Source organism: Platalea leucorodia (genome assembly GCF_965183815.1).
Source record: "Platalea leucorodia genome assembly, chromosome: 2".
Lineage (NCBI taxonomy): Eukaryota > Metazoa > Chordata > Aves > Pelecaniformes > Threskiornithidae > Platalea > Platalea leucorodia.
In genome coordinates this window covers 97,890,921-97,918,170 of record NC_138824.1, presented here as the reverse complement: position 1 = coordinate 97,918,170, position 27,250 = coordinate 97,890,921, and the positions used below count along the sequence as shown (strand labels likewise).

Here is a 27,250-nt window from a genome sequence, read left to right as displayed (position 1 = left end):
ATGTTGGAGATTTCAAAGAAGCAGAATGAAAAATGCTTTGCGTTAGGTGCTGGACCAGTGGAAATGACAGAAGAAAGGCAGGTAGCATTTTTACATACTTTTCAGAGTACCAGACAAAGTATTTTGCACAAAGGTCATCATTCTGTACTGAAGACATAGTCTACAGCACATGCCAAGAGACCAAAATGCCACTGACCGAACGTTGATTAGAGCAGGAGGTACCACATGAAGTTTTGCTTAGCTACCACCACCCTGGAAAGAAAATAGTTTCATAGCAGCATAGCAGCAGCAGTTCTGTGCTGAGGTGCATAACAAGCACAAGCAACAGCATTCAGAAACTTTCACGCCAGGGTTTCAAACCCCACCACAGACAACTGCAGACATCAATAAGCACATTGGTCTTTTTCATCTCTTCCTGAAGACATATCTAAATTTGGGTATGTATCGTGAAAATTTATTACCAAAATGCTGAGAGTACTGACCTGGATCAACAAGAAAGTAATATATCAGGCAGGACATGATATTCTGAATGAGACTAATGAAAACATCAGAAGGTCTAGAAAACAGGACATAGGAAGAAAGGCTGAAGGAGGATGAAGCAGGATGAAGAGCTAAATGCATTTTAAAAAAAGAATCCCATTCCAAGGAAAATGTTTGAAAGGAAATTACGTTTTGTTTTTTTTTTTTTTAACAGCCCACGTGTGTAAAGGCAGCAATGCCTCGAAGACCACTATCTCGACACCAAACAGTATGGGACATCTCTCATCTGGAGGGAAAAGACCAGCCAGACTCAAGTAAAAAACTCCTAAGGAAAAGGCTGTCTAGGCAACTGCAAAACTGAGAGCTCAGTAAAGCAGTAAATGATATTTCTCCACATCAGGTGATGGATTTTGAATCTTTCACTTTTATCAGATTATGCTGAGTACATGAGAAAATAAAAGCAGAAAGGATGTTTCTTGTCTCATAAGCACAGTTCAGATAAGGATAAGAAAGAAAGTTGTGCTTCCCTTTCAAAAGGCAATGGACTGAGGAGGTATTGTTATTCAGCTGCCAAGAGCTCTCTCCCTTATGTATAGACATCAGTGTTTTCTCTGAGATATTGTCTGATATCTTAATTGGAGGCTACCTTTCACATCTGCCCATAGAGAAGTGAGGCACTGATTCACTTTCTTGCAGGGAGAAAGACTGCCATTGGCCCTAGCAGAGCTGATATTGTCTGGAACGGGGTACCACAGCATTAATACACACAGCCTCATATGCTGATAGGCTGTGCTTCAAAGAGTTTCCTTTATACTGTCCTGGATTGTTATGGCGTGAAAATTAGCCCCTGTTCCAAGGGAAGCCCAGTGCAACTTCCATCTCTTGGGATTTCCTAGATCAGAAGGGCTTGCAAAAGCTGGAGGAGTCAAACCTGCCAAAGTGATGAGAGAATAAAACAAACCAAAAAGAACCCCACTGAATTGTGAGCAGGTAAGTATGTCTAGTAACTCCCCAGTAAAGCACTACACAGAAAAAGAGAGTCCTGTACTCGTCTACTGTGAAAGTGGTCACCGCAGTTTTGTTTTGTTTTGTTTTTTATGTTATATCTGCAATCCTAAAATTATCCAGCTCTACTTACGGTAAAATTAAAGCATTTTGTATTAACTGTGAACTTGGCATCTTCAACTTACTCTCTAATGCCATCATTTCAATTTTGCCTTTCTGCACAATTTTCTGTAAAGATATTAAAAAAAAATAATAACAGAATTTTTATAGCACTAACTAACAGCTCATCTGTACAGGAAACTTTCAGTGAAAATCAGTTGGGTTTGGGGGAAAAAAAAGCCACATATGATTTAAAATATTTCATCAACCTCTGTCCATGTCTATTCTTATCTAACTTGTGAAGTGGGCACCTTATAACATCAGCCATCTGAAATTACTCAAACATTTGGCTATAGAAGCACTGTGAGATCCTACTCAACACGAAAGCCCCCATCATAAACATCACTTCCACCCTGGTAGGTAGCTATACAAGCAAGTGTGCATTTAAATCACTAGTGTTAGCATGGGATTCACCTGATAAATTAAAATTCCAATAAATACTCAAGAGTTTTATCAATATTTCTGTAGTAGTTAGGTAAACCTACCAGTATCCAACATTTTGCTATATTACTTCTCTTTAAATTGATTAATTACTACATTTACAGTAGTTATTCTCGTGTCTCTGTCTGGCTGCTTTTTTCCCAAATGATGTAAAATGACATTTGTAATTGCTGCTGAGATTTTTCTAAGGGAAAAAATTACTATAGAAAAGATGATCAAGAAAGAAATTTCCTGGTTTCTTTTGTTTTTAATAAAACAAAATAATCCTATTTGCCTTCAATCTTGACCAACCAAATGGCTGTTAAACACCTGCTAGGTGAAATGCTTTTTCCCTTCATAAGGAAAGGATTTCAACATTTAGCTCACCAAATCAGCTAATGTTTAATTCATTTACTTGTCTGCTAGCTAGATTAAAAGGAAGAACTTATGTCAACAGGAGGGAGGCAGCAAAAATCCAGCTTTGCAGTCCAATCCTAATTTACAAGAGTACCAAGTTCCAATTTCTACATAAAAGATATCTTAGGAGGGAGGCCGAAGTTGAGATTGCAAACCATAAAGAAACTACTGGGACACAGACATCACTGATGATAAATCCTTTAGACAAAGTCAAATTTATGATCTAGTTAAAATGGAATATCCTGGCATCTAATGTCATCACAGCACTAATGGGATATATCTGTTGCAACAAACTGCCTTCTCCCGTAAAATACATTATTTTCTTTACTTCTTGCTTCTTCGCTTGCCTCTAGTTTTATGCTAGGCAGGGAGCACTAACCAAGCATACTGCAGGTGAGGTTTTTTCCCCAGGTGCTTTGCAGTGTTTGTGCATTCACTACTACTGTAAAAAGGCACTGGTATTAAGTAACAGAAATCAAAGTACTGACAAAAAATGCAGACTTACATGTTCTGCAAAGACCTAAAGAGAAGGGGGAAGTGTAGAGGAAAACACCTTTTATTTTTCAGACATTTGTATTTCTTTTTGAGCCACGAGAAAATCAGTCATTAATCATAGCCAGGTGTCATGGAACAAGACACATAGTGTGATGTGTATGTGAAAGGTAGACATTATCAGTGGAATCAGAAATCCCACCTTTCCTAATTAGAGGTCTCCTTCGACCAAAATGGAGAATATACAGAATACGCTCATTTTAAAACCCATGACTTCTATTGTAATAATTCAGAGTTTTGACAGCATTATAAGAAGCTGAGAATCCCCAGATTCTGGTTTATTCCTCATATGTCTACCCTTTCCAAAAATACATTGATTTTTATAGGTATGACAAGCTGGTTCAATTCATTTCTATGTGAAGCAATCTTTCATATCTGTACATGAATACTAGAAGATATTTTGAGCACACAAGAAAGGGCAACAAATGCAAACTGCTGTAGGCTCACATGTCTGGCAGGATGACATCTAGAAAACTGTAGAATTGCTGCAATTTCTACAATATAATTACACTGCATCAGATAATATACTACCTGATGAAAAATGCTAAAAATCATATAAAGGAAGCATAAGGAGAGAGAGAGAAAAAAAACAGATGTGTGCAGGAATAAATAAAACTACTGACCTTCTGTTTGTTTTCCTCTATTCCCCCCACCCCAGCTGCTTTGATTTTAGTGTAGTGTAGTCTTTGTTGATATTGCAGCATGAAAATGAAAGGGGGGGAGGGAATTAACCCTAAGAGGAAAGAGAAACCTTTGCAGATTTCATTTATTCCTAGTTCTTCAAACTAATTCATTTGCAAGTCAATCATCAAAAAGGAGATAGGCTCCTTATTGCAATGTTTCAGGGGAAAGAAAACACACTAAACCAGCTCACACTGAGCAGTTCCTATAGCCAGAGGAATTCAAATACAGAGTTCTTCCCCTCTGCATCCCCCACAGCACAGTTACTTCTTGCAGCCTGTGCACCATTCATTTCCAAAAGAACCTTTCGATTCAACTAAACACCAAACATTTGAGCATTAAAGAAAAAAGAAGCCTGTGGATGCACGTAGGTTCAACCCCTAACAGAAGTATGGAGGACAAATAAAGGAGTTCTTTTTAGTCTCTGCATTGTGCATCTCTTCCTGCACCTCTGTGCTTCCCAAAAATTAAGCATAAGCTCAAAAATGTTGTATGTTCTGACCCCACGCTTGCAGAATTTGCTGCTGAATCTTTCTCCTGCAGCAGTACTGCCTCTAAAGCTAAAGCTTCATTATTTAATTATTTTCCAGCCTGTGAACACAGCCTTAAAAATGAAATGTGCATATAAACTCAGGCAGCGTAATTTCTGAGACTACAGCAGAATTTACAAACAAGGCTGCAATATTGTAGATAATACAAAAAATAATAATGAAATTTTAAAGTCTGTATGCTAACATGAATCTTTGTCCTCTCAGCTTTGTATTGCATTAATATGAATAGCCATATGACTATTCACTTCACTGAGGTGCTAAATCTAAACAGCAAAGATGATAGTGAAACGTGAGATTTGCTAGAGCATCACTGATAACCTGCTTTTACAAAAGCATGGGTAATGTACTTATTCAGGTCTTCCCTGTTATCGAAAGCCCTAACTTCCCTATCTCCAGATTTCTCTCATGTTTTAATAGGAGCCAGCTATGCATTCTCAACAGACAAAAATCATTAGAGTGTTGAGACTTGAAATTATGAAATCATAATACCAAGACTGGAACTGAACACACAGGGTACCTCATGGGACTGCGGGCAAGATGGTGCTGCTCACTTTACTATACAACTCCCCTCCACCCTCCATTTTATTTAAGGTAAAATAAACTGCTGGCAAAATTCCACAGCCGAAAACCACACAATACAGACATTTTTATGCAGGTCTTAGGTCCAGCTCACTGTGTGCCAGAGAAAATGCTTTCTCTCCTTTTCTGTCAGGATGCAACCGCATTAAAAACAATGGCTAATGGGGTTGATATTCTACTGCCATCCAAGCAGGTCTTAATTGCAGCAAGGGCAGTTTCTGCCAGCTTTTCAAAAATAGGGCTTTTTCTGCCAACTTCATTAAGCTTATTTTTACAGTGCATCATTCCCCTGTTTACCATCAGCTCCTCCTGTAATGAAATGCCCACCTGAATATTGGCTCAACAAAGAACATTAAGGGTATCTATTTGCTGAATCTCATGGTATTGCCAATTGTTCTGGAAAGTTATAAACACCCAGAGGTGTTCATGATCACCCAAAGAGCCTTTTCTGTTGGGTTTAATTTTAGCTCTTTCTTTTTCTCATTCAGGAGGGGGTGATTGAGATTTTTAAAAAATGTATTAATAAATAAACATGTGAAGGAAAGGCTGAGCAAACTGATTTACTAGTGCCTACTGATGCTGTGAAATGGTAGTAAACTGTGGGTAACTTTTTCTGTCTAAGCTCAGGTTTTTTCTTGTATTTTGTAAGCACCAACCTTATGCCATTTTGAATGATAGTTCTTTTTGTCTCTTTTTCCTTCCAATCTAATACCTGTCACAACCATCACACAACTGAGAGCCTTCTCATAGGCTTTAGTTAACCCACTGATCCATGGAAAAGCAGAATCTGGAGCCTGCAGAAGTGTTTGCTTAGTGAAACGTATATTTGCTTATAGCTTGCCTATAAAAACCTATGTTTGCATATATTTTGAATTCTTTACTTGCTCTACCTTTCGGTGAAGAAAGCAGTGAATTACAAGCTCAGCTGAGGTAGTGGGTTAACAACATCTAAATTTTAACAGTGTTGAGTGATAAAATATCCCTGGAGATTTGAGAGGGTGGGAGGGAGGACTCAAAAGCATATCAAATTAAACACCTTCAAGTCCTCAGGGGCAGTCAGAGGGGGAAGGGAAAAGCTGTCGTCTCATTTCTCCAGTCAGTACTGCCTGCAGATGCAGGTTAGGAAGCAGGCCTTTTGAGGAGAAGAGGGATCCATTTGTTGAAATGCTCTTCCCCCCATATTCATCTCCCCTCTCTTTCTTAGTGCTTTTCATCAGCATTTCTTCCATTTTTATAAGACTTATGGGTTTGAGGTTTTTTTCCTTTTTTTAAATGAACTCACCTGAAATATTCATTCAAATGCTTCACAAAAAAAAAAAAAAAAAAAAAAAAAAAAATCCCAGAATAAGAGGCTTAATTAAGGAAAGCTCTTTTTATCCCTCTTTTTTTCAAATAAACCATTGCATTCCACCAATAGTTACTTGAAATAAAATTTTAAAAATAAAAGCAATGGAGGTATCAGAATCTATCAATAATTAATTAAGAAATTAAATTGATCAGTTAGGTGTAGCACACGTGACAGCACAGGTGTCTTATGCTGGTGATTTGTCACACACTCTGATACCTCACATCATGTGTTGGAAGGTCTGAAGGTTGAAATGTACATGTTCTGCTCCCAGTTATGGGTCTGCAAGAAAGCTACAGGCTATAGATTGGCTGGTTGTTAAGTGGCAAAATGCAATTCCTGCCTCTTCCCACCTTTGTACTGGATGACCTTCCTTTTCCCTCCCTCTTTGGAAAATAAAATTAGTCAGACTGGCAAGTGACATTGTTCACCTCATCTAGGTTCTTCCCATCAACTTGATATAGTGTTTTCTACTACAGTATGACCACCATCCATAACTTTCAGTAAAGAAATAATGACACAAGTGATTTTTATTTTTTTTTAAGATACAGAATGCAATAAAGTTTTCAGATTTTTTCAGTTGCTATTAACTGCATTACTATCTGCATGAACACCAGTAACACACCCTACCAAGCCATGATGTCCCTGTCAGTAACCCTTCCTAGGGGTGTCCAAAATGCACCACTACAGCTCTCTGCTAGTCTTCTCCAAGTACCCGACGAGCTTACAGTTAACGCATCAGGAACAATGGCATTCCTAGAGAGCCCAGCTTTGTGGAGAGAAGCGTTAGGTACAACTGGGAAAAAAGAAAAAGGCAGATGAAATTAACATCTGCTAATGCCTGCTCTGTCACACAGTCTCCAACAAGCCCTCAGCAGCTTGTCACATTGCTCCGGGTTATCATGGCACCGGAGCGCACACCCGCCATGCTCGCTGCAGCCGAGAGACTGTGATTCAGTCACGTTGGGAACGGTGGTTGTGGTAGCATCGGTGAGTAGAAGAGACAGACAGAGGGGAGGGTGAGAGCTGAAGGAGTTTCAGGTAGTCCTCAGAGGGAAGCTTCAGAGGTTGGATTTCTGATTTTTCCAATTGTGGGTTTGGACCAGCACTGGGTGATGAGTCAGAGTTTGTCACTAACGGGGTTCTATAATGGGGAAATCTACAGTGGTGTGACAGCCTGTCACCACCAGCAAAAATGGCATTGCAGAGTTAATAAGCCAGGGAGACTGTAAGCACAAAGAAGCCAGAAGTAAAGACAGTAAGGAGGAACATGAAGTGATAAACAACAAAATACCCAGGACCCCGTGCACAAAAATAGCATTTCTGCACATGGAACTGGCTTTGGTTTTGGGTTTTTTTTTTTCAAACTTTACAACTCTGTATTCTAGGAAAACAGCTTTAAATTGCTCTCAGCCACCCAAAAAACTAAGTATAACCACACACATAGCTCAATGGCACGATGCACTCACTCCCACCTATGCCAACATTCAGACTTAAAAAGTAGTTTGTGCAGCCTGCTAACAGCATGGGACATCCTACATGCTGTCTTTCTCCTGCCCAGGGATGAAGAGTCTCCTGCATAGCCAGTGACATCCTCGCAGTGTGCCTGTAGCCCATCCGGAAAGGGCACAGGTACTGTTTGGCTCACAGCACGTGGGAGAAGGGCACTCTTGGCTGGCTGCTAGGTGAGCTGGCCAAAGTGTGAAGAGGTAAATAAAACCAGCTCTAAAGCAGAAAGCCCCAGAAGAAAGCTGGCCCTGCCTTCTAGATAAGTAAACTGGTACAGTTATGGATAAAATGAGAGAAGACAGATCATGTGAAGGTCAGTGGGGCAGGACCTTGCCATAAGGGCATTACTGCAGGAGGGAAATGAAGAAGCAGACTTTGGTAACAGGTGGAAACTGGGACCTGTTCTGACAACCTGGAATTTCTTTGGCCACCTGCTCTGTTGAGCTGGCCATCCCTGATGTACTTCACAGACCGAAAGTGACATTAACCACATCATGTGCTGCCAATACTCAGTACTGATCCCAGCTCAGAGGCCAGGATGCACATGTGGTCTGCTCCCTTAAGCAGCATGGGCCTTCAGAGCCTTCCTCAGGTCTCCCAGAATCACAGTGAATACCACATGCTATGTTCCTGTTGTTTGTAACAGCAGAGTCCACAGTGTTCTTGGCAGGGCATCACCATTTCGTTATTGGTTTCCTTATTGCACAGAACTAGAAAAATGTAAAAAATGGCAGAACATGGCAAATACTGAAAAGACAACTGTCTGAAATTTCAAACATTTTTTCCAGCACTATGTGTCTATTTAAGGGTTCAAAGATGAGTAAAAAGCCTCTATTTAATGAATAAATCAGAATGCATCATTTGGCCCTTAGCAAAAAGAGACAATTTCAATGCTTAGTCTATGTGGTCTCAGTTTCCTACCAATTCCTCTGCAACTAAATGCACACAGATGCAGCATCTCTTCCCTCCCTTCTTTCCCCAAACTCGGCTTTTAACCCAGTAACCTCTTTTCTTCTTACTTCGGCTGCCTCCACTGCTGGATCCTTTTTAATTTTGGACACACCCAACTTCCAGGGATGTCCAGAAAAAAATAGCCAATTAAGTCATCCAAAGCCCTGAGCATAGTTAACATTCATTTACAGCACGAAAAGAGCAAAACACCTTCCTGGTGCTTGCCAATTACACGATATTTCAGCCAAATGTATTCAATCATGCCAGAATGAAAATTCCAAAGTGTGCATTATGTTCATTTCTAAACCCTGTTAACTTAATTAACTCTCGGTTAAATGTGCACTGATCTTAGACTTAAAGCATGTTTGATGAGGTATTTTTCATTAGGCAAAAGAAAGATTTTGAAACGTGCAAACCATTTGTAACAACAGAGAAGACTCCCTTCCTAAAATTGTATACAACGCACACCCAATTCATGGTCAGTGAAGGTTTATATTCTATTTGTACTTTGTTATGCTCTTGTCAGTTTTACTTGGATCACGAAACATCATTCAAGCAATACTATCCACCAAACATGGAAGATAATATTCTGCATTGTCAGTACCATTTAAAATGCAAGACCAAGTAATAGGAAAAATGGTTAAACCATCCAATAACAGTTGTGTTTAACCTGTGTTGCCACTGCTAGATTCACACACAGAGTGGCTGGTTGGTGAAATTATTAGAGACACAAGTCCAGATATTCAGATCCTGTAACCAGCAGGCATACAGCCATTTCTAAAAACAAAGAAAGAAAAGCAGGGAAGGAGCTTATCATTCTTAGCAGAGCTGTAGTATTTTTTAATGAACCTAGATCCACACTAGAAATAACTAGAAGACGGTGCATTCACTAGCTGCTAACAACTTTGTTGCTTGCAAATTGATTATTATCTCAGAATGCTTTGCTGTTGTTTTTTTTTTAAAAAAAAAAAAAAAAAGAAATCTCATACCTGGATGTGACACACACTAAGGTAGAGGTTACAGTTGGCAATAGGAAAGTAATCTGGCTACCTCCCAAAGCAGGTGCCATAAAACCAAATTATTATTACCAGAAGAGACAGGCACACCTGGCTGTCAGAACAGGTAGTTAAATGGGATAACAACTCTCTGCTCTGTCCTAGAACTGAGGCTGCAGAAAGCTCGTTCCCTGCAGCATCCTGCGCATTGTAGGAGGCAGCTTCTAAAAATCACAGCTGGACGAGCCTGTCCTCCTTCCTCTGCACAAAGTGAATTCTGAAGCATATTCTAGGCCAGCTGAAGAAGCAAAACACTGTATTAAACTGATATCACCCACATTATGCTTCCCTCACCTATTGCTTCAAAATAAAACACAGGTGAATAGCACTCCTGTATAGGCACAGACAGGCATACCTGGCACAGAGAACGTTATATTGACATACTGAAACATGCATACAGGGCACTCTGTAGCCATTCTTCTGTCATTAGGTACATTAAAGCACAAGAAGAGACAGATACCATGACAGGTTCAAAAATAACTTCACTGAGTTAAACAGAGTTATGGTCTGTGACTGTGGGCTATATTTCATGTGGCCAGTCAGTTGCCAGCACAGTAAGATTTCCCAGCTTTCCTGAATGTTAAACTGAGAGGAAATACTTCCTTGCCACTCTTAGAATAGAAACATTCAGACTCCGGAAGGCTATACCATCTCTGCCTTTTAGCATCAGCAAGTCCAGAAAAGCTCCAAAGAGCATTTTGATTTCTGTTTCTTCTTTGTGATTTCAGAGTTGGGCTGAGTGGTGCATAAGCTCCTGTGCTTATTTCTGCTGCAGTTTCCTTTGATGTATGATTTGCTCCATCCCATCACTGACTTCATCTCCACCTTCCCTGCTCATGAAGTGCCTGTACACTTAGGATTTCCCATCTGCCTGAATGACCACAGAAGGTTTATGCAGCACTTTCTGAATACAGAGCTACTTTTGCCGCACAAGCTAAAGTGCTACCTCTACTGCTCATCCCAATTCTGCTCCTTTTCCTAACGCCCTCTAGCTATCAACATTTCTGGTGTAATTACTCTGTAGATATATTAAAATATTTTTAATCAGCATCTGGTTATCTTGTCAAAAGTTAGTCTTATTTGCTTCTTGATAAAATATACCAACATATCCTACATTCCCTGCAACTTGGCACCAGCAGATGTTTGCTCTTTACTCACACATTGCAGTTTCTGTTCATATAATACACAGTACTTCAAAGCAACCCTTTGAACCTGAATAGGACTACAACCCTCATACATACAGCTTAATTTGACCTACTAGAAGATGCTTGGTTTAGCATGAAGTCAATTTGCATACTGATAGATCTCTTCCCCTTCCAGTCACAATACAAAAAGTTAATGCATTGTTATAATAATTCAGTGTACATCAAATCTGATTTCTTTTGATGCATTCAGCCACCTACTGTCACTTTAATGCATTTTCCTGGCACATGCATGCACACTGTTTCATGTGAAAACATTTATGTTGCCACTCAATTCAATTATTTTTTTCCTCAAAGTTGAAAAATTCAAACAGAGTATTCACCTCTTCAAAAGAATCAACATTCTCAAGTTACGAAAAGGGAGAAAGATGAACTGTTCCATTTCTCCAACATTTGAGTCAGCAATAGTTTTACACTGAAGAAGCAAAGTTAATCAGTCATTTCTTTATCTATCTTGTGTTAACATCTAGTCAACACAAGGAAAAGCACACAGCTCCTCAACATTTACCACAGAAAGAATAAGACCAAGAAAAAGAAATGGTGTGGGAAGTACATAGGCCATTTACCAGAACAAGGGAACCCTGCCCATTCTCTCTTAATACGAAACAATGAGAGTACAGAGCCAGAAAGAAAAGAAAGCAGCACTGGGGGAAAAAATTCATACAGAAGTTTATGATGTTTATATGCTATATTTTCCAGTCTCATAGCCAACAAGCCACTGCCGTTATTTTCGTTAGGAAGTTAGAGAGGAAAATTATATGCATAAACCCACCTATTTGACTTTTTAAAAAGGTATGTTTTCATCTTTCTGGCATTTAACAAGTTAATTTGCCAACACCATTTTCTTCTTTCTCACAGAAGGTACTTGCTGTGTTTGCTGGCTGTTATTTAAGTGCTGTGTTTATGGTACTGTCATACAGACTGTGTTTACAGTCTGCCATTTCACTACTTGCAGTTCTTCAATATCCCCACTACTACCTGACAACTTTTTGGCACTAGCCATTCTTTGCTATACAGGTGCATGCAGTTGCATTACTGATCACATAAGGGCTATTTGCAACAGGTACCTCTTCAAAAAGATGCTCATGTATATCATGTAGGAGTCTTCCCACTTTGAAACTCTCTGAATACATGTATGTGCTATATAGATGCATGCATGATATATTTTTCCTAATCACCTTGCATGGCAAAAAAAACCTCAAAAAAACAAAACCAAAAAAACCTCCATAAAACTCAGAAAAAGAGGAAAGGAATAAGATGTTGAGGATGCTACCATTTAATTCCACTGATCCTTCACGGTATTAAGCACAAAGGCCATTGTCCTCCTTTTACAAAGCTTCTGAGACTGTACTGCCAGATAAACTAGCGCTGGGAATTTTGTTTACCCAGATCTGCTTCCAGTGATTGCAGAACATGGGACAAGAGCTGGCAAAGATACAACGCGCTCTTTCCAATTTTGTCTCCCTACTGGTGTTATCATTAAGGCTGAACCTGCAAGTGGAGAACATCATCTGTGCTAGCAGTGCTCAGAGGTCCATCAGATTTGCTGGCACTGACTCAATGATTGATTTTGTTTCTCCCATTTCTGGGTCAGTGAATTCTTACATGTGGCTATTTTCCAGACAAGTATTAACTGCAGCAGAACCCTGACTATTAATCCGGTGTACTTCAGCTTGGAAAATGAAAAAAAAAAAAACAAAAATTTGGTACAGTCTTTGTCATTAGCATATATGTGTGCACATGCACATGTACTCAACTACCAAAATTTCACCTTGGACAAGAAAACATTCCCCTGGAGACAGAAATGATTAGGAAGTACAAAACATCTCCTCATTATAATACTGACAGGTTTCTGGCCTTGAGCTCTATACTTTATTTCCAGTAAATGTTTCCTATGAGTTTACCTCTGCCTTTCAAACTAAGTGTACAATATATTTGCGTGTGAAAAAGCGTGCAAAAATTGAGTTAAAAAACAGGATTGTCCCAGGATTTAACATATTCATTAATAAAACATCTTCCCCAACAGAAAAAGTCTCTATGGGATAGTGAAATTGTATCAGATTCTCTGAGTCAGTGTTCTAGTTTATTTCTTCTGGGATTTCTTTGGGGGCCTTTTTAACATTTTAAATGAAGTATATCAGCTTCACCACTTGTCAAAAAACATGAATTTAGACAAGACTTCATATGCATTAAAAGGCTAATCAGAGATATAATTGCAGTCTTTTGTGAAGTTACTTTTGTGACTGAAAAAGGGACAGTAACTCCACTGCTTAGTGCTCCATGTGTTGCTCAATTCTGCTGTTTACAAAAATGGTATATTTTGCCTTTTTACTTTAGTGTTGATTTCTGTAAGACTGACTTCAGATGGAAAAAGGCCCAGACAGAGGGAAAAATATTCAAGTTGCTATAAGACAGATATTAACAGCACTTTGCAAAGAACATGCTAAACTGACTATAGGTAACTCCTTTGAGTCATCAGGTTGTTTTCCCCGAAGACATATTTGTTTAGACTTTCATCCTTTCTCTAGTTCTTATCTGGCAAGGAATGACTCCATGAGGAAATAAAGCAAGAACAATGCTGAACAAACACAAATATGCTATTCGCCTGTCTGCCTCTGTGAACTGGTAGAGGCATCTCTATCAAAATGCCAACAGGCAAGCAGGGCCTGCAAATTTTACAGTGCTGGACTGATACACTTACAGAGCTGCATCACTGCAGTACTTCAGGCAAGTGGAAAAACCAGCCCTTTTTCAGGTAGCATGAGCAGCTGAGCATACTATGCTCCTGCAGGACTGAAATGCTGGCCTTGTACCACATGTCACTTACTAGGGAGAGGTAAGGTCCAGTTGCATGAGGGAAAGCTGCCTTTAAGAAAGCAAACTACGCATTCCCTGCAACAGCACAGTCTTGCCCCTTCATTCGGAGCGTCAGCTGCCAGTGCACAACCCATTCAATAACAGTCAAAAGGATATCTCACGAATCACTCTATGAAGGCCCAAACTGAGCCAAGGATCATGGAATAAGCCAGAACATACAAACCTCACTCTGTCACAGCCCCAGCTATTGGTAATAGGCATAGAAAAGAAGCCATTTTAATCGTGGAATCACACACAAATGACAGAATATGAAAACCAGCATTGAAATACAGAGAAAAAGCCTGCCTCCCTTCAAGCCTCTGGACAGCTCCAGCATTAGAAACTCAGCACTGCTGGTATATTGATACTCAGTCAGCAGGACATGGGCTGGTAAGGCTCATGAAGCAAACTGCTGCTATGCTGTCCACCAGCAGTGTTCCACCTGCCCTGATGGCCATATCTAAACATGCTTCCTATCAAAATAACGCAGCAATTATATTTTTTTAGTAACCTTTTTCCATGATCCACTTTACTATTTAGGTAATAAATGACAAATGGGATTCAGTGAAACAAATGTAAAATGGGATTTCTTATGTACTTTCTGAGTAGTATGAGAGGTCCACCAGTCCCAATGCCATCCACACAAGGTGATGACAGGGTAAGGTGGCAGGAGCCATCCCTGGTGCAGTCTTGTCCATACTACTTGCTTGGGAAGTACATGGTCTCCTCTGAGCACTGCAGGCCATAGTATCTGGCTGGCACTGGTCAAAATCATGCCCAAGAGCCCGCTAACTGAGCGGTGTTTGCACAATCAGCACCAGACAGTCTGGCACTCCAGCTCACTCCCTACTCCTGTTTTATTTATCAGTAGAGATGTGGCCACTGAGCCCTATCTAACCACCATTTAAGTTGGCTTCAATCATTCTGTTCACTCTCATGCAGCTTTGGTTACTTTAAGGAAACTGGAAAAAGGCCAGGTGGAGTAAGAAACATTCTCACGCTAGTTTTAAGAAAGAGATTAATCTACATAAGAAAATTTCTCAGGAACATCATCAACATCTAATCTCATCCCTCCTATCACAGGACACAGAAATTTTATCTCGGTGATTTCGGTATTGTCTTCACTGCCTCTTAGCTGTCCCAAACTTACCTTTTAGAAGGCTACCCCAGGAGTGGACTGAAAGACAACAGAGTAGGGAAATGACCACAACACTTCACAACATGTTGCAACGGTTGTATCACCCAAGGCTACCTTTGAGCTAAGAGATACTCTAAAAATTAACAAATGTAAACACTCTAAGATTAAAGTCCACACTTTCCAGATTTTATTGCACTTTCATGAAATTAGCAGAGTTTTTCCCTGAGTGCATACTTATAGCATGGTAAAATCATTCTTGAAAGCTAAACATTGTCTTTGATAAGCAAAATATATCCTGCTCTTTAACTTATTCACAGTAAGGTGCATTTTCAGGATGTCAGATTACTTGGCAGCTTTTTTTAGAGCTTTTGTCTGAGCTCTAATTTGCAACATCCTTTTTAGCATAGAGACTAAGTGAGATGCAATTTCACCCATGATCTCACCAGTGCTGCTTGTGGACTACTGCTGTTCGATATACCTAGCAACAATTAAAGAAAAATAGCAGTTCCTTCTGTCACAGGTTCACAATAGAAATGCACACTTAATATAGATCAAGAAAAGCTTTTTCTTGCAGAAGAAATCAGTAGAGAGCCTTACAGAGTCTCCTGAGGGAGGTGATAATGCCCCTCTATTCTGCTCTGGTGAGACCCCACCTGGAGTACTGCATCCAGCTCAGCAGTCCTCAGCACAGGAAATGCATAATCTGTTGGAGCAAGTCCAGAGGAGGGACACAAAAACGATCAGAGAGATGGAACACCTCTTCTATGAGGACAGGCTGAGAAAGTTGGGGTTATCCAGCCTGGAGAAGAGAAGACTCTGGGGAGACCTTATTGCAGCTTTTCAGTACTTAAAGGGCAGCTTATAAGAAAGATGGGGACACACTTTTTAATAGGGCCTGTAGTGATAGGACAAGGGGTAATGGTTTTAAACTAAAAGAGGGTAGATTCAGACTAGCTATAAGGAAGAAATTTTTTATGATGAGGGTGGTGAAACACTGGAACAGGTTGCTCAGGGAGGTGGTAGATGCCCCACACCTGGAAACATTCAAGGTCAGGTTCGATGGGGCTCTGAGCAACTTGATCTAGCTCAACATGTCCCTGCTTATTGCAGGGGGGTTGGACTAGATGACTTTTAAAGGTTCCTTCCAACCCAAACTATTCTATGATTCGGAGTCTAAGAATGACAACAAAGTCCCCTGTTAAACCACCACCATGCACTCAGTTTCATTTGATTCCTCATGTCCTCCTGAGCACTCAGAGCTTTGCAGCCTTTGAGATCCAGGCCCTTTTGGGGCTGCAGGTGCGTTGCTGATCATGCCACCTTCCAGCTCCTTAGCAGTTGTCACACATCAGTCAGAGTAGCTAACTTTTCCTTGCACTCTTCCTCCCTCCCTCCCTCCCTCTCTCTGTTGGTTAACATACACACTTTGAAATGCTACTTAGCATTCCCATTGTATTTCCAAGCCACAGCACACATTCATAAACATTCCTTGATGTTTGTAACCTGATCAGACACATCACAATTTTCAGTTGCCAGAACAAAATGAAAGTAAGTTTAACAAAAACAAAATAACATGGCCTTAACCCCATCTCTAATTCCAATGGGAAACGCACAGCATTTCCTACATAGTTCAAACAGTGAAGAGAATAAACAAGATGATGAAGTAGCAGTAGTAAAAAATCTAAAAAGAAATAATAATAAAAAACTAGATCATGAGCACTGTTTGGCCTCAGAATGCAGTGGTCCATTCATTATATATTGAATTAGTTGATTTCCAAAGCTAATGAACCCCTCTGCTTTGAAGTACTGGTTCAAAAAAATTCTTCCCAGTGTGGGTATTACCCAGTGCATGCAAGAGAGAGAGATTGCCTCTTGGGTCATTAATCCCACCTCAGGATCAAATACTTCCCCTTACACTTATGACACACCTGTCGCAAGAAAAGTAACTGTTTATATGGAAAAGTAACACTAAGAACATTATATATATTTAAAAATATATTAATATATTTTTATGTGCTTAATGAGGCAGAGCAACAGAGAGCAAAGCTTGCAACATGGGGCCAAAGCTCTATGCAGACCACTAAATATTAAAAGGACTCAATGGTCTAAAAAGAAATGCAGAGCAATGAGACCGACAGATGATCAAAGGGTAAAAATATTAATTATAAAAGTGACGCTTCAGTCTCTGAAAGGTGAAAGAGTACAAACAGATCTACTGCTCAAAACATGATAGGTATACCATGCATTTTTAAAAAGTACACCCATCAGATTAATAACTTTCTCATAAACTATCCTAGTTCTATATAAATATTCAGGAAAGTAGTTTTTAAAACTGAACATTAGTTTTGGGGTTTTTTGTTTGCTTTTTGTTTGTTTTGGTTTTGTATGAGAGTTAATCTAGAAACTACCTTGATCATAAGATGATGAGTAATACATTGGACTAGGTTTGATAGATGGATATCCACAGTGTAAAAGAATAGGCAGCATTTTCAGCATAAGCATTTGACAGACTTTGAGAGACATCTCAGCGACTGCCGAGGGTTAAACAGAATCTAAAAAACATATCACTGTCTTAAAATAATAAGGGAAACATTAAGGAATATACAATTGTTAAATAATTATCTCAAGATCAATACCAATTTGATAGAACTAAATTGCTAGTAAGCATATGTAAAGTTAATTTGAGTGATTTCTATCTTGTATTTGATGCCTCCACATTTCCTTCTCACCTACTGACAAATATGGCAGCTGTCTGAAGCACTTACCACTGTTTGCACACAAAATTCATATCCACTTTGTCTCCGTTATGTATCTCTTATCAAGCTATCCTTCTTGGATGGAATACTGTCATGGTTTAACCCCATTCAACAAGGGAATATAGTTATCTGAAGAGATCTGGAATCAGACAACAAGATGCCCTTTTCTGCTATCTTCACATCGTCAAGAGGATAAACTTTAAAGACTGACTGGCAAAAAAGCCATTCACTAGCCCAAAAGATTAACCTTAAATTTTTGTAAATGCTTTAAAATACAACTCCTGAGATCAAGGAGAAGTTATATGCTGTCAAATAAAGAAAAACTCTACTACTTAAAAGGCTGCCACAAGTCCAGAAATGAGTACCCTCCCTCAGAAACAACAGTGGTTTTCTTCATTCTATCTATACAACTAAATCTAGTTAACTAAAGGAACATCCTAGAAGAAAACAGATCTTATTTTTAGAAGAAAAAGAATAAACAACAGGACGGAAACTGGCAATATTTTTCTGTGAAATATATTCTTTTTCCAGTGACAAACACTGATTTGTTGACATCAAAATGCTCTGGGATTGCATTCATCAGACTAGATCTTCCTCAAATTAAAGAATAAATAAACAACGGGTTTTAACATTGTAAAAAATTTAATAAGTCATTATTAATCTAAAAACTTTAATATTTAAGATTTTACAAATTAAAGAAATAAAGCATCAAACTCTGTCCTGTATTGCTTGCTATCCCTTCGCCAGAATTGAAAACAATGTTTTATTTTCTAACTGGCTTTGTTTCAATTTTGCCAATGAAATAAAATTTAAAAAGCACTTGTTTAATGAGCTTTAAGAGTGACCCTCCATCTTTTCCAAGGTCAGATACCTACCTATTCATAGAATTAGACTGAGAAAGGGAAGATTCGCCAGCCCTGCTTTGAGCAGGGAGCTGGACCAGAAGAACTCTAAAGGTCCCTTACACACTTAAAGATTCTGGGAGTCTATGAATAAAACTCCTGCCTCTTCAGAAATTGTTCCCAGCTATCTTAGTTGGGCATATGGTATCAATTACCATAATACTCCAGTTCTTTGCAATCTTTAATATATTTATTTTCACAATCCTTTTGAGAGGCAAGAAAGGCTATTATCACTATTTTATAGATAGAGGATTCAGGTACTGAAATTTAAATGGTTTCTGTAAAATATTTCTATTCTATTCCTCATGCTCAAGGTTCCTTGGATGCTGCGTATATGTGGACATTTATGCACAAAATAGTGGAAATATCCTTAAGTCCTTCTGGGTAATTTCATTTTCATAATTTCATACCTGATAACTTCAATAACTTCACAACACTAGAAAGCTTCCATTTGGGCATTTTAATTTAACCACCTGAAAAAACATCAGTGTGCTATCAAATTATTCTCATGCTAAATCCAAAACACAGCACTATACCAGCTACTAGGAAGAAAATTAACCCTATCCCAGCCAAAACCAGGACAATAACTCATGTCAAGACAGCACCTTCTGACTTGATAGCCTACCCTGGACACGGCCAAAGCCAAGTAGCATGATCATTTGAATGACCTGGTGAATATGTAGTCAAGTTGTAGATTATATTTCATAGACATCACAGGGTATAAAAGCTTGCTGTTAACACATATTGATATGAAATACGATTAGCAATCTACTCAGAGAGAGGAAAGGAAGCATGAGTGTCCTTAGCCAGGGAAACAAAGACAAATTACAACACAGCAGTTAAAACCATTCCTTAAGATTTCCATTCACAAGGCTCATCTAAATAATTCAAGGATGGCTTCTCAGGTTTGTGATCACAAAAAGATATTACCAGGTTAGTAAACCAAACCAAAACAATAAAAAAAAAAAAGAAAAAACATAAAATATCTTAAAACTTTATCAAACAAAAATTTTGATCTACACTTCAATGCAATAACCTACTTCTAAAACTGTGATCCAAGAGAGTTCCAAGGCCAACAAAACCCATGACATTTAACTACAGATATTTTGCATAGTTCTAGCAATTTATATGTAGAAGCATATGTTTCACTTTAACACTTAAAATATTTCAAACTTTTACTGCTAATACATCATAAAAACAACAAAGTGGAAATAGTAAATGCAGATAGGTTAGCAGGAAAGAATATCTGCATTGAGCCTGTACAAGCTCAGTAATATTTTCTCATCAGGACTTACTGAAATCTTAATCACAACTCCTTGCTATGTTTATATCCACGGAAGCCATATTCTTTTGCTTTAGTGTATGCTGTTCTCTTTGTGGCAGACTGTTTTAAAAATATTTTAAAGGAGACACTCAGCGTGCAGCTAAGACTCTTTCTATCAAAGGCTGAACAACAGAGTTCTCCATAGAAAGGGTTCACTCCGTTTTGTGTTCAATCTCCTGAGTAGTGTGAATTTATTAACCACTTTGAAGTGGTAAAAATGTGATGTGTGTGTGTGTGTGTACAGATGATCCAAACAGTATAAAAACCAGCCAGGAAATCAATAAAGCAGCTTTTTAACAAATGCATTTCCAACCGATCAAAAGAATAGCCTAACGGCTACATACGGCTGATCTAACACTCATTACATTATCATTTCAAGGAAACATCTTTTGCAACTGAAAGGTGAAGTCTTTCTGTAATGAGCTCCTTCTGAGTCAGCAACAAGACTCTTTTTCATAGTGCTGAGACAAAATAAATATGTGGCAAACACCAGGGAGAAATTATTCTCCGCAAATAAACGCTTTTCTGCATGCGAGGGCTCTTGCTTTGAATTGTTTTGCTGCTTAAAAGCAAGGAAACATAGAGAGAAGGGGGTCTTTAATGTAGGACCTTTTCATTAAAAGAGGAAAAATGTAACTCATCGGTGGTTGCCTCTGAGGGATGGGTAAGAGGGGGAAAATGTATTCTGTCTGGCATTAGCAGATTCAAATATATGCAGAATGGGATTTGAGCTGGCCCTGGAGAAGTTCTCTGATGTTTTCCACAGGTCTCACACTTGGAGGAATGTTTCCTTCACTCGCAGTACCAAAGCTGAATACAGTTTGCAAATTAAGGAGATGTTAAATCTGAAATAAAAGGCTTTGTTTAGATTTTAAGAGACTATAAAAGGTGCAGGTCACATCCTCAAATAGCATAAATTACCAAAGGTCTGCTGAGCCACAGATTACACAAATTGGTGGATTGGACCTAACTATACTAGTGTATCTTTTTATTTCTTTGTGTGCTGTTTTGTTTAGAATAACTGCTAGGAAAGTAAGAAGCAAAAGTGGTTCATTTCTGCAGTAGGCATTCAGTTGGTTGACCCAGAAATAACTGACAGCAATGACAGATTAGGACACAGGACATCCCTTTTCTCCCCTCCTTTACTCGAAAGATTCTCTTACAAATAAAACCATGTCCTAAAAATTACTGCTCAGGAAACAAGCAGCTGGTATGAATAACCACAACGCATTACAAATTTTCTGGGAATTAGACTTTTTTTTTTTTTTCTTTTAAGTAATGATAGTGGCTTGTGGCCAGCACATTGCCCCATAGTTCGTTCTAAAGTAGCAAGAAAATTCAATATCTTCAAACTGTCTTTGGATTACACTATCAAATAACACTTCCGAAGGAAAGTGCTGGCTCACAAAGTATCACTGTCTCTACCCTCAGCAGTTAAAATCACCTGTAGCTACTACCTAAATCTGTGCAATCAGAGTAGCCTTGTGGATCTCCAAGCAAGAGTGCGGTACAGAAGACAAAATATTTTTCCGCATTCATTAGGGGACTACTGATAAAGCAAGTTATTGATGTAAGACCAGGCAGGCTGAGGCTGACTCCTCTGTTTTCCACAGTGTCTTGTTTGTCTGGAGTAATGTAGTTTGCCATATAAATCTTATTGGCATGAGTGCACAGGAGGGTTCCCAGAGGGACCAGAAAGAGAATCAGAAATTCTTTTCCCTTTATCTGCCCTCACAATGCTTCAAGGAGAGTCAGGAGATCCCTTCTTCATGTGGTAATCATGACCTCTCAGAACTAAAAGCAAAAATAGGATTCATCTCCTCTAATGTTACATGTCTTCACTGTTAATGTCTATGTCTGAAGCTCTTCAGTCCAGGCTTGCTTGAAATCAAACAGATAAAAATAGATGCTTTTAGGGCTTGATTTCTCTAACCAAAGAGAAATGTCTTACTCTTGAAAAGATAAATCACACCCTAGAAATGTCTGTTTCTCTTGTCTTTTAATGAGAAGATAAGACGACTAGCTCAGAGATAGGCATTTACACTGTAGATGTTTATATGTGATGAGTTAAATCCCACGCTGACAGTCCAGAGAGGTATCCTGCTTTGCAGATTGCTGTATTTTGGTGACATGGCATCTGCGCACCCGCTCCTGCAATTCTCTGTAGAATCTAACAGCTTCAAAAGGAAAAGAAAATAGTGCTCTTCTCATGGAATTCATAAATCCGGAGGGAAAAAGAAATCTCTTTAAATCTGTTCTTTTTTTTCCTCCCTTGTGTCTCTGAAAACTGACTTTTTGCTTCATGTGGCACATGTCTGGGTTTGCACACATGCATGCTTCTCTGTACCAAACTTCCCATCAGCTTCCAGTAGGAATTGGATATTGTTTTCTGCTCTAGTATTATCAACCTTCATGCTTTTGTTGACATGTTGACATGGCAGGCTAGCTTGTAGTTTTATTTCATTTTCTCATTGTCCCTTTTAAACCTTTCTTACACACTCTTTCTTTTTTCTATTGCTTCCTTTTCACCATGAGCCTTCAGTTGCCTTAAAAGGTTTCAGAGGATGCTAGAGGAAGAAAGCAGTAGAAAAAAATGTGGAGAGAGGTAGAGGGAAAAAAATGACAGTTTTATATTGTTGCTGTCCCTAAGGCACAAGGCTGTCCTTTTACCTTTCCCTAGAGGTCTGGAGCATTTCTGTTGCTTTAACCAGCTGTATACTGCAAAAATAAAGCAAACAAACCAAGCGAGTAGTCAGAAGTTTCCTCACATTCATAATAGAAAATTAATGTCAGGGGCACAAATTGTGCATGAAGTTTGACATGGATCACAAGGAACAGAGGAAGATCCTTTGGCTACCAGATGGTTTGTTGCAAAATAGAAGCATTCCTTCTGTGGTCACAAGGCAAAAACTTTCACTTCTAATATTCACAAGCAGAGAAACAATCACTAAGGTGACGCAGGCCCTGCACTTTCCTTCCATAATTTATTTCTTTGTTGAAATTTTTGACAGAGGAATACATCTCTATCCCAAAACCCCAGTTCAGATTATTTTAAATGAGGTTGCACATCAGTACTGAAAATTGCAATTTAAGTGCTACAGTCTGCGTAGCTGGTAACTTCTCCATAAAGTGGATGACATTTCTACCATTCTCCTTGCTTGCAATATGAGCTGCTGAAGTAGATATTATTTACATTTTCACATTTCACACTCTTAATTGTTGCATTCACGTTACTCTTGCCTTGCTACAAAGAGGATTGTACCTTTTAACATTTTGTAATTTATAGCATGGTCCTGCAATGGCTAAATATCTATTAGATTTTTATTCTTGACCTGTCACTGAGGCATTTGAATATGCCTCAACAGGCATATTTACACTCTCATTTTCTGCTACAGATGGTAGCCAATGTTAAGATGTTAACAACTGAGTGAAATAACCAAAACCTTTACAATTTGACCCTCCAACTCCACCCTTCCAAAAGCATAGCTAATTTATACAAAAATCAAAATGAAATTGGAAAATTTTGAGTTTCCCTGAATCTCTGAGGTTTTTTGCAAGGATTGGAAACCTAAGCCTATTTTAATATACTTTTTTTAGGTTGCAATACAGCTTTCTGTGGTTTTAGTAACCTAAAATATATGAATGTGTTAAAATATTCAATGTACAGCAATAACTCTTATGATAGTAAAGAAATTCTCAATATACAGATTAAGCTGCATGATTTGAAGTGTAAAACAAGCTGGTGATAAACATGGACTTCTAAATAAAAAATGTAAGAGCAGTATGAAAGAAATAGATCATTAATAAAGAACACTGTGTTCTCAGCCTGGCTTTTCTCCTATTATGCCAGTTTTCTGCAAGGTGGACATTTTTTTTTATTCGATGCTATAAATCAATAATCACACAATGAGTCTCATGTCACCCTTCCAGTCGAGTTTCCAAGACCGAAACTTCCTGACCACATCTGCTGTTGACAAACACCAGGGAAAGTAAAGCAAACACAACTGAAAGGTCCTAGCTGCTGCTCCTGCTGCTGCTGCTGCTAAGAGTATTTGCTCTTCCCTCACTGATCACCTGCCACCTTACTTCATGCAGATGGTACCCCAGCTGCTATGTGACCAGCCAAAAAAGGTTAGTTTACACACAGCTCAACAGGTAACATATTACCAGCACAGTCGAAAATACACCTTCTCATCCATCTCTAAAATAAGGGTCGAACTGGCTCAATATGAACTTCACGTTGAACTCTTTCTATAAAACCCCTTGTTTCAAGTCCTAAATTTTCCAGGCCACCTAGTTTTCTGTGTTATCCTGCATTTTCATCCTATACTCATTTTCCATTTATTACCTTAAAGAAGTATTTACACTGCACTTTAGAAGTATCTATTCACACATGGCTTGCATGCACCCTCCACATGATTTGTATTTTATTATCCCACATGCAGTTGGCACTGGCAGCTGAGGGGCAAAACTCTTATATCTAGTGCTTAATGGTGCAACGTAGTGATCAATGTATGATCAAAAGCAGTCAGAGGGAACACAAAAGAGCAGAGAAGGGGCAGAACACTGCCAAATTTTCCTTCTGTGTTTGCAGGGGGCACTCCCGAGCACATTTCAGTCTTTCTAATGCATGGAGGGCCTGGACAACAGAGGCAGCACTGACACGTGCCCTCCTCAAAGCAGAGTACCGGAGGCATGCAAATACAGCCTGGTTGTGGGGTTTTTCTTGACTTTGACTCCTTGGCAGAGAAATTCAGGAATGACCCTGGATCCTGGAGAGCTCGGGGAGTATGGGTCAGCAGTTCCTCCGAGGGCGCCACGCTCCCAAGATGGCTCTCCGGTCAGAAAGGCAAGTTGACCCATCCTCTCCAGCAGCACTCACCTGGCAATACTAAACTATCGGTGAACTTCTGGCAATCCAAGTAGATCAGCCCTCCCAGCCTAGCATGATTTATTTAATAACAGTGCAGTGCATATTTATTATTTTCTTTCTTTTTTGAGGGGTGCGAGCACTGGCACCAGGTGAAACTACCTCAGGGAGATTACCCCACACTACATGTGTTTCTCAGTTATCGCAAATTGAAGAAAATCTTGCTCCACTGCTAGCTGCGCTTGGGGTAACTAAACTAAACCAACAGATATGAGAAAATATATACTGAGATCACTTCTTTATTTTGCAGTGTTGGCAGAATCTCAGACTAACAGTAAAAATACAGATGTTGAATGTTAAGAGAAAGACCATCTCTCATGTATTTTGTTACAAGACTGCAATTTAGACAGACAAACACACTTCTGTCTTCATAAAATCCCTTCCAAATATTAGTTTTTTTCCATTAAAATAAGCAAAAACTTGGGTGTGATGTTGAGAACTGGTACTTCAAAATATTGTTTTGTCTTAACATGTGAAATTTCCTCTTTACTATAATAATTTTCTATTTTACCTAGCAACAATGAGAAAATAGGTCCTGAAGGTGTTTCTAGATAGAACTCACAGTTAATCAGAATAAATAATGAATATGAGACTGTATTTTTCAATAAGAGATGCCTAGAGATTTAGAGAAAGATAAACAACAAAAGTTGCAAGGTACGATATTGTAAAGAGTTTGCTAGAAGATAACATTTTCTTCTCCATTTATTTACTAGTTAAAGCAGTTAATAAAGGTTAATATGTTTATGTACCATATATATTTCATAATTCTTTGCATTACTTTGAAATCAAATGAATGCTCCAAGTTTCTGGAAATCTGATTTGAACAAAGAAAAAATTAATAGAGGCTTCATCTACAACAAATGGATCATCTCTTCCAAGGATATTTTAGAGTCTAGAAGGGTGATAGATAGAAGCCAAACTATAAAAATAATGTTCTTAGAATCAAAGCTATTTAATCGTGCTTTCATATAGGACCATAAAAAGTGAATACCACCGAAACATGAACCTCAAAATGCTTCCAGGTTGTTCCAAGCCAAGCTCTCATTTGTGCATGAGTGCTGTTGCTCCCACCAACACCTGCTCATCCCCTTTTCCAGTATTAACCTCCAAGCATATGAATTACTGGAGGTAAATATGCAGTGCGCACTATTTCTAGAGTTTTGTGCAAGTAAACTCTACCTTCAGTGCACATAGGTATAAGTGCTTGATAAACAGACATGCAGGTGTCAGCAAGTGCTAACTTTGGGTGTACAAACAGACCATTTTTTGAATATTCAACATTTACCTAAGCAACCAATGTAACACACCTCTGAAGCTGACAATGCCTAAGCTGCAGTCCTCATTGCGACTTTGAATTATATACCATGTGAGGCTCATTTAACAGTACGTTTTCCCCTCAAACTTGCAGCTGCCAAAGCAAGACACCTGCAATGGGGCAAGATAAGTAAGTTATCTGAAGTGTTGACTTTATATTCACTAGCTTCTGCCATCAGTTGGGGGCCTTAGGTATTGCCTTAGGTACTGCAGGTTTATGGCACTGAGCTGGGGGGAATTCAGATACTGGAATTATATTCTATAATTTCATAGTAACCATGCCACCATCGACTAGTATTTCTGCTATATCCCCATAACTCAGGTTTTTTAGGTGAGAGTGTCAGATATGTTTTCAACAGTGGCTCCATCATTCAGAAAAATGCAAAATTTTGGTCAGAGTGATTTATTGTCCCTTTACGTGTGGCAAGAGAAGGAACATTTATCAGTACTCTTCCAGTGAGGATGACAATCGGGGGGAGGAAGGTGGCAACGTCCTCTGCCTATGACAGAATAACAACTGCACAAGGTGCAGAAATCAGGCAAGGTTATAGTTTCAGGTGATTCTCACCACCAGTTGGGCTGGAATGACAGCCGCCAAGAGGATTTTATTGTCAACAGAATGGTTCACCTCTGGCATACAGAGAGATCTATTGTTTTCTCAGTTATGCTCCAATGACCTATGTATGGCCATTTAGTTCAAATACAAGCAATAATGCTCAATGGTGGAAGAAAGAGTAAAAAATCTACTTTATGTTCAAAACATTTGCTTAATACAAAGTAAATTATTTCCTTAAATTAAAAAAAAAGCAAAAATATACCTAAGTACTCATCCTCTCTTTCCTCTCTCAAACTTGCTTATCAAACTATGGTCAGGTAGGAATTACTGATTTTGTCACGCTGCTTCTGATCAGTATGCAAAAAAGTCCAACAGGCAGACTTTCAAAAAGATTATCTCTGCGTATACAGTCCATTCTGTTCTGCAATAAAAGATTGATTAAAACAGTAGGCATGGAAGTCTGTGCAAAGATGCTTATTACGCAACTGTTTTAAAACCTCTGACACAATAATGTCCTGGCACTATTTGTTTAATTCTTTTGCTCTGGGTCCCTGCTGGGCCTACATTC

General features: G+C 38.9%; 1 protein-coding gene across 1 annotated transcript in view; it reads right to left on the bottom strand.

Moving 5' to 3' along the window:
• The window catches only part of DSCAM (DS cell adhesion molecule), a gene marked incomplete at both ends in the record, with an annotated part of 474,219 nt that overhangs the window by 310,206 nt on the left and 136,763 nt on the right, over positions 1–27,250 (bottom strand). The gene's annotated exons all lie outside the window — the stretch shown is intronic.